The sequence below is a fragment of the Anas platyrhynchos genome, chromosome 3 (genome assembly GCF_047663525.1).
Source record: "Anas platyrhynchos isolate ZD024472 breed Pekin duck chromosome 3, IASCAAS_PekinDuck_T2T, whole genome shotgun sequence".
In the NCBI taxonomy this organism is placed as follows: domain Eukaryota; kingdom Metazoa; phylum Chordata; class Aves; order Anseriformes; family Anatidae; genus Anas; species Anas platyrhynchos.
In genome coordinates this window covers 60324386-60336076 of record NC_092589.1, presented here as the reverse complement: position 1 = coordinate 60336076, position 11691 = coordinate 60324386, and the positions used below count along the sequence as shown (strand labels likewise).

The following is an 11691-nucleotide window of genomic DNA, read 5'->3' as shown; positions in this document are numbered from 1 at the left end:
ACTCCTTAAGATTATTTGTTTTCAGTTCTAGCTCTCCCTTTACACAGTGCTCTCCCCCATGTACAAGATGCAGTTATTTAGAATGCTGCCTCATGTCTGCGTTCCCTTTTCATTTAGCTGGTTTAACAATATGCTAATGACAGGAAGAAAACATACATATAAAATATTGTAAGCATCAAGACTTGGAAGGAGAAGGTAAATTTGGCTCCCAACCATGAAATCTTATTCTGCAGTTGCCTCCTTAATGGCATCTCTTGAGGTCAGTGGCTTTGAATTCTCCCGATTGTATAGGGTCACTCTGGCAGCATTGACCAAGTAGAAAAGATTCAGCCAGGGGAAACAATGGCAGAAGTCACCCTTTAAATGTCCTGCCTTCTACATCAGGCAATTGATTCCAAGGCTCCCCACTACGATGTCACTGTTTGACCAGTTTGCTTTAAAACAGCTTAATTAGCTGAAAGGAAAGCTATGTCTGAGCATGTTTGTGAGAAAAAAACAAAAAGCGCTCTCCTTTCAGAAAGCTCATGCTCTGTCTTGTCGGAAATCTCTGGTTCTGAAACGAAACAACATTCCTTTCATACGGAATTAAGTCCCTGACAACAAATTTTCCTGGATTGGGGCAAGAAGGGCTTGTGCAGCGCGGAGGTGTGGGCAGTGCTGGCTGTGCTGGCAGGTCTGGGGGTGCCACAGGAGGAGATGGGAGCCGTATGCAGGCTCTTTTCCTGGTTGGAGAGGCTGCCAGCACCAACTTGCTCAGTGCTGTGGTGACACTGGAGTACTGACGTCCAGCTCTTCAGCCAGGCAGCAGTCTGGTTTTGCACAGACAGGAAGCAGAACTGGAGGCCCTGAAGTGCTGATGCCCAAGTTTTCCTACAGAGGTGTGAGTTTACCCAAACCTGGTGCACAAGGCAAACCTTGAAAGCAGCAGGCAGAGAGCCTGTAGGAATTGCAGGCGATACACCTGATGTCAGCTGGGAGGAAGCAGCAACTGGAGCTGCCAGTCTCGCCTGCTGCAGGCTGAACCACAGAAAGCAGTGCCTGGGGTGAGACCTGACTCTCCTTCCTTGGTTTGTAAGTCAAAACACACAGAGGGTCATGTTGTACTGTCTTCATTCTTCCCATTTGCTCTCTAAGCTGCTGGTTGTATGTCTGCAGTGAGATGAGAAAACACTATTTGGTCTGCTACATATTCTTTGCAGCAACCAAACATCTCCTAATGAAATATATATATATATATATATTTAGGGTCTTTGCTCTGTGATGGTCACTGCAACTTGTCAGTGTTACCAGGATGTCACTGCAAGAGCTGCCACCCCATCTTAAAGAGAGAGGGAGGTTTGGATAGTTTGCCCAGGACCTTAGGAGGAATTGGTTTTTGAGCCAGATTTGCTATGCAAAAAATAAATACAGATTTTCTGTTCAGTCCAGCAAGCCATGGTACTTTCCCAGGCCTTTCTGCGTGGGTATTTGCACAGTGTGTACAGGGCTAGTACTGATGTAAAATATATGAATACAGCATCAGAAGTGCATGGGAGTGAGAAATGCAGGAAACCAGAACAAATCACAGAAAGAACCATTTAAACAGAAAATAAGATTCTGTTAACATGTTCCCTGAACTACCTACATGTGGTGATTTTATGCTTATGTATAGCCTCAGTGAAATTATGTGCTAAATGTATTTATAAAAGGGAGTAAAACTTTACAGAATCAAGGTCTTAGTATATTTTGCAACATTTCTACAGCTTCTCATTCCTGTCATTCATTTTTCTGGGCATTTATGAGAAATTTCAGTAGATGACAGTTTGTTTGCTCACGTCCAGAATAGAGAAAATATTTTTAAAACATTTCACTTTCACTTCATAAAGGATTCTGGCTCACATATGAAAATAAGGATATGTCTCGGTGCTGAATTAAAAGCTTTAGTTAAAATATTTCTTTGTAAATATTTTCTTTTTCCAAAAACCCCCACACAATCATGTGCTTCTATTTGAAACAACATTCTGCTTAAGACAAGCTGTTTACCAGTGGTTTTTCCCTTCTCAGCTTTACAGAAAGGTGAAGGGAAGGATGATTAAACCAGAAACAAAGTCAGTAATTAGCAGTATAAATCTCTCCGTGATTTCAGTAGGTCACGAAATTAACTGGTACAGACTTCGGACACATCTGCTCTTTTGGCAACTCGTGCCCTCGGCGAGGCTGCTCATTGGCTCGCCCTAACCATGCGATGGGTCTCCAGGAGCTGATTTGTGCTCCCCGAGCTAAGTGCAGCGCAGTGACGAAGCCCGACCATTTCGAAAATGCTGAAGCACGTACCAGGGGCTGAACCTTCCCGGCAACTGCAGCGCAGCCTCACATGTTCCCGAAGAGCTGTGTGGACCCCTGAGTGGAGGGGGGCGCGAGGGGTTGCTGCATACGGCTGAATGCTGCTTTGCAAGGCTCAGACTCAGGAAAATGCCAGGGGGTTCAGGTATGAGGTACCTGGCTGCCGCACCGCAGGCTGCTATAGCACGAAGGGGGCTGTGCCCACCGGCACCAGAGTTACTGCTTAATTTTTGTCTTGGCTACAGCCTCACTCTCCTGGCAGCAGAGGAGCAAGAGGCTTAATGTGCCAGGAACAGGGAAGCGGGGTGGAAGGGAGGAAACCAAGAGTACTGCTTCCTTTAATGCTCAAAATACCGTCTTTTTTTTTTTTTTTTTGCTTGGTTTTGTTTTGCTTTGTATTTTCAAAGGAAAATGTAGCAAAGCAATGAAGGGTGGTGCTGCATCAATTCTGCTGCTGGCTGCTGTGTCAAGCCAGAAGCTGGAGGTCAAGTGCCTGCTGCAAATCCAGCTCTGATCTGCTAGTCTGCCCTAAGCCTTTTGCCTCTGTGCCTGTTGTCAGTCAGGTAAAAACATCAATCAAAGCTGTCAATCTGATATGTACTTACTTTTCTCATGACACAGTTATGGACGTAACTAATAGGTTCTGAACTGAGACATCAGCCTGCTTCAGAAGATAAAAACTATACACTGATCTTCCAAGGGTTTGCACTTGGGACCCTGTTTCCTTTTTGACCATTTCATTATTATTTAGCAGCTCAACTCAGCTGTGTGGTGGTGGCCAAAGCAGCAGTGCTATCCAAAAACATCTATCCAAGTAGGGGTGGCATGTTATGCTCTGTGTGGGTTGGCTCGTAATTCATACAGCAAACTCAGCTGGAAACTGTGACAACCCCCGTTTAATGTAGAAATCTCAAAGATTCAATTACAGATTTTGTGCCTGTAATTCCAAATGCACACACTTGGTATGCCCAAACCCTAGGCTTGGGGACCCCAGGGAGCACAGCGTAGCAGTAAGTGGGCATATGAGGCTCTCTGAAACCCAGTAACATTTCCTCCCTTTCCAGTTTCATCGCAAACCTCTAACATCCCCAGGCTGTCAGTACAAAGGCAGCCTGTGGGACCAGTGCGGGGCCATCAGCTTTTGCTCAAAGCAAAGCATGCCTGTGCTCCTGGGGACTGCATGGGGGGGACTGTGGAGCACTCGCTAACAGCAGCGTGATGCCTGGCTGTGCTCTGCACAGGGAAGCCTGCAGAGCCATTGTGGCATCAACTCTTCTATTCAAGAAAGAAAAGAAAAAGAGAAGATAGTCAAAAAGATCTGTTCTTTCTGAAAGCTCTCCTCATATTTTACCATTTCATTTGAGCTTTCTGCCTTCCTTTCTTTTTCTCTTTCTTTCTCTCCCCATGCACAATTTAAACACAAGAAAAGAGGGGAGCTGCAAAGTTGCAGTATCCCACTATTATTTTTTCAATTGTCATTGATATGCTTTATAGTCTGGTGCATAAAAACTGATAGCATTAGGGAACATGACATTAGTTTAGTGTACCTGTACCCCAGCATCTCTGTTATAGGAAGAATGTTTGCTGTTTGGCTTTAAAAAAGAAGAGTTTGACTGTAAGCATATTTAAAACATGTATTTTTGACACTGTTCTTACAAGTTTTTTGCATTCAGTATGTAGTTTCCTAGCATGAGGATTCCCCTACATATTACAGCCAAAGGTGAGGAGATTATTATCCTAGGTGAAATACACTGTTCTATAGCAGGCAAACCATGCTTACAAATCTGCTTTTTGCATTTCCAAGTTTATTTTTTTCATGCTATTCATATTGCTCTTTGAACTGTATCAACAGTAGTTGGCGATAACATTTTGGTTCCTGGTTAGCATTTTACTCCACAGTCTCTTATTGACTTCAGTGGGATGAGACACTGGGTAATACACCTCACACCATGAGAAAGATAACAAAGTGTGAACATTTGGTCACCAGGTTCCTCATTTTTGCATTGGTTGCGGTGTGGTAACATTTGGCTGATCTGGGTGAATTTTATTGAATTTCAGCTTCCCATGGCACGCAGTAGCCCAGCCACAGTGAGCTGGGAGGATTGGCAAGCAGGAGCAGAGGAGAGCTTTCACCAGCACTGTGGTGAGGAGGCACAAATGCCATACCTTGGTGGGAGGTGCAATGGCTTAGACATATGTTTGTGGGTTGTGTTACGCCATGCAGCTCCACTGCCTTCAACCCACTGACTCAGCAGTAGCCAGCTAGCTGGAAAACCATCCATTTCCCTTTTATGGCCCTATAACACTGTTAGAGCTCCTCCAAGGGCCTTAAAACAATACAAAAGTCCCAGGAAATAATGTTTTGCTGACAAGCTATACTGCTGTACTCTCTTGGTCTTGCCAGCAGGTCTCATAAATGGCTCACCTAGCTAAAGAGAGCCCCTGAAAGCGCACAGTTTGAGAGATTTGGGCTTTAAACCCCATCTTGCTGTGCCTGTGGGACATTGTTAGCCCTGCTGCAGCTTGTTTGGAGAAGAAGTGGGAGCTGGTGTGTGTTCTCAGGGCACCTTGTGGCCCCCCAGACCTTGAGGGCCCACGAGGTCCCCTCTGCCCATTCCCCCCTTGGCTGCCAGGACCAGGACTTGAAGATGGTGGTGGCCCCTCAGTGCCCCACGGGGCTCAGCCCACAGGGAGCTGCCTCCCTTTCTCTTGCACCGCAGCCTTTGTGCGAGTGTCAGCCGAGCATCCCTCTCATCTCCCAGATTGATGGCACCGTCTAGGACTTCCAGCACAGACAAGATAAACTAAAGGCTTCTGCAGACAGGTATGTAACTGTGGAGACAGCAACGCCGCAGAAGAGGCCGCCGATCAGCCAAGTGTTTGTCCCACAGTCGACTCTCCGGCACAGCGGTCACCTTTGACATGACTGGCTGAATAGGAGTTTGTTTTCTAATTTCCATGGTTCAGCCGTAGGCCACGCAAAGTAAATACAAGTAAACGGGCAACAGTGGGTTCAAAGGAACATAAGACAAGTATTTGCCCCCTCGGAAGACAGTTTGGGTAGTGTTCACATGTGAATCAATCTGTTTTGGGTCTTTGAAGTGGGTTTGATTAAGAAGAGTGGGGCAGAGTACGAAACTGATGGGGCCAACAAAGGATTGCCCATCTTTTGGGGCACGCTCCAGAGGCAGTGTGAGCTGCCAGCGGTGCTGTGGCACAGAGGTGAACTCTTGAGCAATTTGATCAAGGAGGGATATTTTCTCAGAAGCGACAACCTGCTCTTTGCCAGGCTGCAGTGTTTTGGAAGAGCCCTAGGACAGTGAGCGTAAACAAGGAGCTTTGGTGAGTGGGCAGATGTGTGTGCCCCAGGAGAGGAAAGGGAACAACACAGCCAAAATCCTCATGCACCACCTTCCAGAGCACGAGGTGGTGGAACAACACCCACCACGGTGCTGTAGAGGCCAGGCACCAGGGCTGTTTTTCTTGGTTTGCTCATCGTTGTTTTGGTTTTAAGTGTTATATTTAATTGTCCTTGAATTCAAAGGAAGTGAAATATCAAGTACCGCTATTAATGTTCCTTTAAGTATTACAGAAATACCACCCTGCACATCGTATCAAAATGCTGCCTGGATAGGAAGCGTGTCTTGTGGAGTCTCTAACTTTCCCAGACATCTTCATGCTTTTACCATTGCACATGATTTTCCTTCTGATAATGTACAGCATATCCCCTCCAGGGAAAAAATCTATTATTTTTTACTATTTGTGATCTGATTGACTTGGTCACTGTCACTCTTCTCCTGAAATTAGGTGTGTGCCTACCCTTTGCACAAGTAAAGGTTGTGTCAACATGTGAAACATTTTTGGGACAAGACAAAAATTTGGATCCTAGGCATGGTTGGTGGTCAATGGTCATTCCATAAAGGATTTCACAGAGCAACAGGTAAGAGGACTTGAACAGATGCAATTAAGGTAATTCCTACATTGTTTATCTATATTAATGCTTTATCTCCTGTGCTTACTAGCAATAAAAGCTAAGTAGAGACTGCATGTCCTTACAGATTTTAAAAGGGTTTTAGTACCTTTTAGGATAAAAGCAATCACCTGAACAAAGTAAGTCTTTACTTTAAATTAGATGGATTATTCTGAAAAGTTGCAGGTCAGAAAAGTCTCCAGAGCTGTTCATCATTATACCTTATAGACTCATAATGAAAAGCAAAGGCTGGTCAGGGAGAGGATGTGCTATTTTTGCAGATAATCACAGGTGCAGGTAATTTCATAGCAGAGCTCCTGAAATCATGCTGAGGACACCCTGGTGTGGCCATTCATTTATTCATTCATGGGAGTGGTAGCTCCACTCCCATCCTGTAACTCTGATAACAAGGCAGAACCTAAGAGCCATTTCTGAGAAGAGGGGAAGGCACCTGTTTGGTACCTTGGCCATTAAAGATGAACATAAAGCCAGGGATGACTGCACTAAAACCCAGTTGCCACCTGAAACTGGCAGTGCCAGCCTGAGCCTGAAGGGATGGGGCAGGAGCTGGCAGAGTCACATCCTCACAGCCAGTGGGACAAGCACCCTGGTCTCTCCACATATGAGCCAGATCTTCACCATATGAGCAAAAAAACAGGGAGGGGTAAGCCAAAGAGAGAGAGGGAAGCACACACAACTGCCTGAGGCTCCTCTTTCTTTTATCCTGCAGCACAATAAGAGGGAGTGTGGACTAACATACAGAGAAAGGCAGTAGCAACCAGAGGAAAAAAGACAAGCAGGAGCAAACCAAACTTCCTTGTGTTGCCTCCTCAGTAGCCAGGGCACAGATGTGCTCCGTCTGCTGTCTTGTCCTTTGTTAACTCCACTTCCCATCCCTTTGAACCTCATTAACTGGTGCAGAAAAGAGAGCACTGGTTATTACCCCAAGTGATAATCCAATTACTTGGGATAATAAAGTGCCTCTGTCTTCATACAACAGAGCCCAGAGCAACTACTGTTGGTAGGAAGAGGAGTGAAAAACTTGCAAAACCATTCACAAGATTTTTTTTTCATCCTCCCTACCCAGGGGTTCAGTTGCCATCCAGCCCTAACCATTGCTCCCAGTGCCCTGCCCAGACATATTCGGATCAGATGTTATAAACTCCTTCCTCATCCTCCTTCTTCTCTGCTGGTTATTAGGGAACTTTAATTCTGTAATTCCCAGAAGCAAATGCTTGAGGATTTCAGTCATCATGGTTGATCAATACCAACAAAATACCCCTCAATGAATAAATTTTTTTAGCAATTTTAAGAAATGTTCTTGAGGAGGTCATGATTTATGTGAACGTGTGTTGAGGTCAAATTCTTAAGTGACTTTTTTTCCTCTTCCACAAATCTATCACAAACAATTGGCCTTCACCAATATTCCCCCTGAGTTGCAAACCGTGGCCAGAGATAGCACCTTGTCTGAGTGGCAGTGTTGGTCCTTCACTAGGAGAAAATGCAAGACTAAGGACTGTGGGTTTGAATCTCATATAGGAAAACAGAATTTGAAGGGAAATTACAAGACATGTACAAATTTAAAAAATATAACTCCTCTGTCTGTGCCACTCCACTATTTACAAACAAGGTGCCCTAAACTCTGATTAGTGATTGTAGAAATTAAATGTTATAAATGTAATTTCTTCCCCAACATCTACAAAACCAATTTTAATTCTTTAACTTCTTTTGCAAATACTTTTAAAAATCTTTGAATTGTTTTTAATTTCTTTAATTTAAACAGTGAGAGATCTTGTTACATGGCTAATATCACTACCTCTATTCACAGGCAGTATAATTCCCATTCCACTATGCCCCTTGGAAAATCCTTGTCTCTTTTGGCAAATACAAGCAGTGATCTGCTGCTGAATGAGACACTATTTCACCTGCTTGTGTTCTGACATCAAACCTTGAGAACTGCTTTCTGAAAGAAAAAAACAACAACAACAACTATTTTTCATGTTTCTGGACAAAAAGTCAAATGAGGATAGGAAAAAAAGGCAAAGCAAGATGATTTATACATTCCAAAATATCTTCCCAGGCACATTCCTGTGATGCACCTCCAGCAGTAAGCACATAAAAAAATCTCTGTGAAGTCCCAGACTCTCCTTTTTGAAGGAAGCCAGTTCATAATATAGAGGAACAGTTCATTTTTTTTATTTTTTTTTTTACTTGCTTATTTTACTTTTTACTTTCTCACAAGGAAGGATAATTTGTGCGGAGGGTGTGATCTTGGCGGAAGATGAGATTTAAGGAGTAATGGGAGGGCACAGAGGGTTCATTGTTGGGCCAGCAATCCGTCATGCAGGAGGGCTGTCATAGGAGCCCCGAGGGGCCGGCAAGGCAACACCCGAGCTACGTGGCTGAGGGGCACGCTGGCTCACCTTGGGCTGCCCAGCTCAGCTCTCCATGCTGCACCTCCCGCCGGGGGCGGCGAGGCAGGCTGACCCCCGCCCTAAATCACTGGCCAAGGGAGAGCCGCACGGAGGGCGAGAGGGCTGGCGGAGAAAGGGATGAGATTTATAACTGTACCATACCTCTCTCTTTTGAAAATTAAATGGCGTGTTAGAGAGAATAAAAGAGGGTTCACGGAAGGGGGTGAGCCCATGCGTGACCAGTTTGGGATTTGGGACGGAGTGGACGAACGGCTTCAGTCCATCAGTTGAGTTATTGTGCTGGAGGGGAGGCGCAGCACCATGAAGGGCACACTGGGCTGTGGTGGGGCTCCGGTGCAACTCCTGTCCCAAAGCCAGAGTCAGCTACACAGCAGTGTGCCGGGGCTGCGGGGAGCCTCCTGTCCCCACGGTGCCCACAGAGGAGCACGGGCAGGGCTGGCAGCCCTGGGCAACTTCACTGAGCTCAGCTGCCTGCCGTCTGCATGGGACCAGCCTCGGGTCTCCTTGGTGTAAGGTTCTGATCTGGAGAGAAAGCTTGTTTTATTTGTGAGGATGATGAAGGGCTTGGGATTTTCATCAATACTGGCATTTTGGTGGGTTGTGAGGAAGCCCTTGGTGGTGACTTCCCTTGGTAAAACACTTTTGTCCACTGGCTTCCAAAATGAAGGAGCCCAGTGGGGTCAGCAGTGCCAGGCAGGAGGACACCGCTGCACATCCCAGCACTGCCTGAAAGTCCCAGGCCACCGATAACTGGTGTAACACAGCACAGCTTCACTGTGGGCAACCCTGCAATGGGCAATTTATATCAGCTGAGGATCCAGGCTTTCGTGTCATTAAAGACATGGTAGAAAAAAATCTGTTGTGAATGAAGGAAGCTCTGACTAAAAAGTCCCAACAAGTTAGCTCTTTATTCTTTATCAGTGAAGTCTGCACACAATGAAAACACGGACAAGGGAAATTTGCACAGCATTTAACTTAGGTCAAAAAAACAAGTAATTTGTTAAGTGGCAAGGGCACCAACACGTGCCATGTCACGCTGGATTTTCTTTAAAAATAAAAAAAATAACAAAGTTAAACTTTCAGTCAACCTGAAAATATTTGCTTTTTATGGGGGCAGTGCGGAACGAATGGGACAGCAAATCTTTCTTCGGTTGCTCGTTTACAGAGACTGAAAAGCTCTATAGAGACAGTGGGAAAAGAAGGAAAAAGGAGGGGTTGCAGAGAGGGAGGAAGAAAGAAAGAAAGAAAGAAACAACAAAAAGAAAGAGACGGGAAAAAAAGGAAGAGAAGGGAAGAGAAGGGAAGAGAAGGGAGGGAGGGAGAAAGGGAAGGAAGGTGGGATGGAGAGAGGAAGGAAGAAAAAAACACAAGCACTGAAAGTCTTTGTTAACACAATATTATCAAAGACAGATTTTAAAAACATACTGGGTTAAGAAACTAAACTCCTTGGACTACTTGGTAATCTCATTGCTGACAAGGGAGGTATCTCTTGCAGAAACAGAGACTGCAGAAGAAGCCTCTGGTCAGGAACACAAATGGAATAGGAAACACGAAACATCTCCAGGATCAATGCAGGAGCTGTCCAGAGCAAAGAGGGAAACCCTGGTGCTTGTGCGGTAGCACGAAAACTGCCAGGTATAAATTTAACCTCTGAAGTGCCAGGCAGATTCTCTCTGATTTTTCCAGTTTACCTGATTTGCTGACTTTTGGAAAATATTGTGAGATTCTTGGACCAAAATATAAATGAATGACCTTTGAATTCTCAGTGGCATTAAAGCCTCTTAATTGGAAACGTGTTATTTTACTGAATTCATTTAAACTCATGCAAAAAGGGGAACCATCAAAATAGATATTCTCACGTCATCCTCTAGGTTTTCCCCCCTTCAAGTACTGTTTGAGCTGTGGTATTTGAGTACACAGAGCTCAAAGTTTTCCCTTCCCCTTTCAAATACACATTCCCTGATCCTTGTCATTAATAATCTTGATTCTGTGCTTGCTTCGAATATCTTCTCCAGCTTCTCATAGTTATTTCACTCCATCCCCTTTCCTGAGAGCAGACCTATGTTCTCCCAGAAGACATTTCCATTTAATTTATTTTTTTTTGTTTCATTCTTCCCCTTACCTTTCTGAATGCAAGTTCAGACATCCAGGCAGCTTTTACTTACCTACCTACTAGAATGGAAAGCCCACTTTATCCTCATTTGCTGTCCAGACTATTTCTATTTCTAATATTTCTATTTCTATTTATCTCTCTCTATCTCTCTCTCATTTGAAATGCCTTTCATCCTACTAATTACTGCCCAGAGTGATGCCACAGAACAACACTGCGGTGCAACTTTGCAGTGCTTCCTGCTCACACTCACACACACATGCACACAGAGACACAAGCGCATTGGGAAGCAGGAATGCAGGCGAGTTTTGACCTCCGGTGTCCGCACAATGAGCCGCGGACGATGCAGAAGGTTGGCTGCTTCTATACAGACCTGCTTTTGTGCTCTTGTCCAGGGCTTGATCCTTGGAGCCCTGCGTGCTCAGTAGACGCCAGAGAGATAGATGTGATCTGTTAGCCTCATCCAGCGCCGGCAGCTGAGCCATTTTCACACAGGCAGGCAGGTATGGCAAAGCCTGGGTAACAGATGAGAACCCATGGGGAGCTCTTGACTATGGAGAATGAAAAATCAAAAGAAACCATATTGGACACAGATACAAAAGGAGTCCCCTGTTCCTTTTCTATCCCCCCTTGTTTCTTTTCTCCTCTTCCTTACCAGGCTGTAATGAATGTGGAAAACTGCTTCCCCCCTCAAAGTATGTGAGGACATATAGATTCCAGATGCTATTCTATGCAAATACTTCCACCCTTCCCTGCCCAGCAGCACTGCTAGTTAACCCTTCTGCCTATCTGTTTGCTGCCTTGTGCTTTCCACACTGCTGTAGGAAATAAATAATAATTAAAAAAAAAAAAGA

The 11691-nt window shown here is 44.9% G+C and overlaps 1 long non-coding RNA gene across 1 annotated transcript; it reads left to right on the top strand.

Moving 5' to 3' along the window:
• The first annotated feature begins 2292 nt into the window (after positions 1-2292).
• Positions 2293-10797, top strand: LOC113843220 (uncharacterized). The gene is made up of 4 exons (XR_003496431.3): positions 2293-2467; positions 2730-2885; positions 6130-6262; positions 10223-10797. It is a non-coding gene; the product is annotated as an uncharacterized lncRNA (long non-coding RNA).
• The last annotated feature ends 894 nt before the right edge of the window (positions 10798-11691 follow it).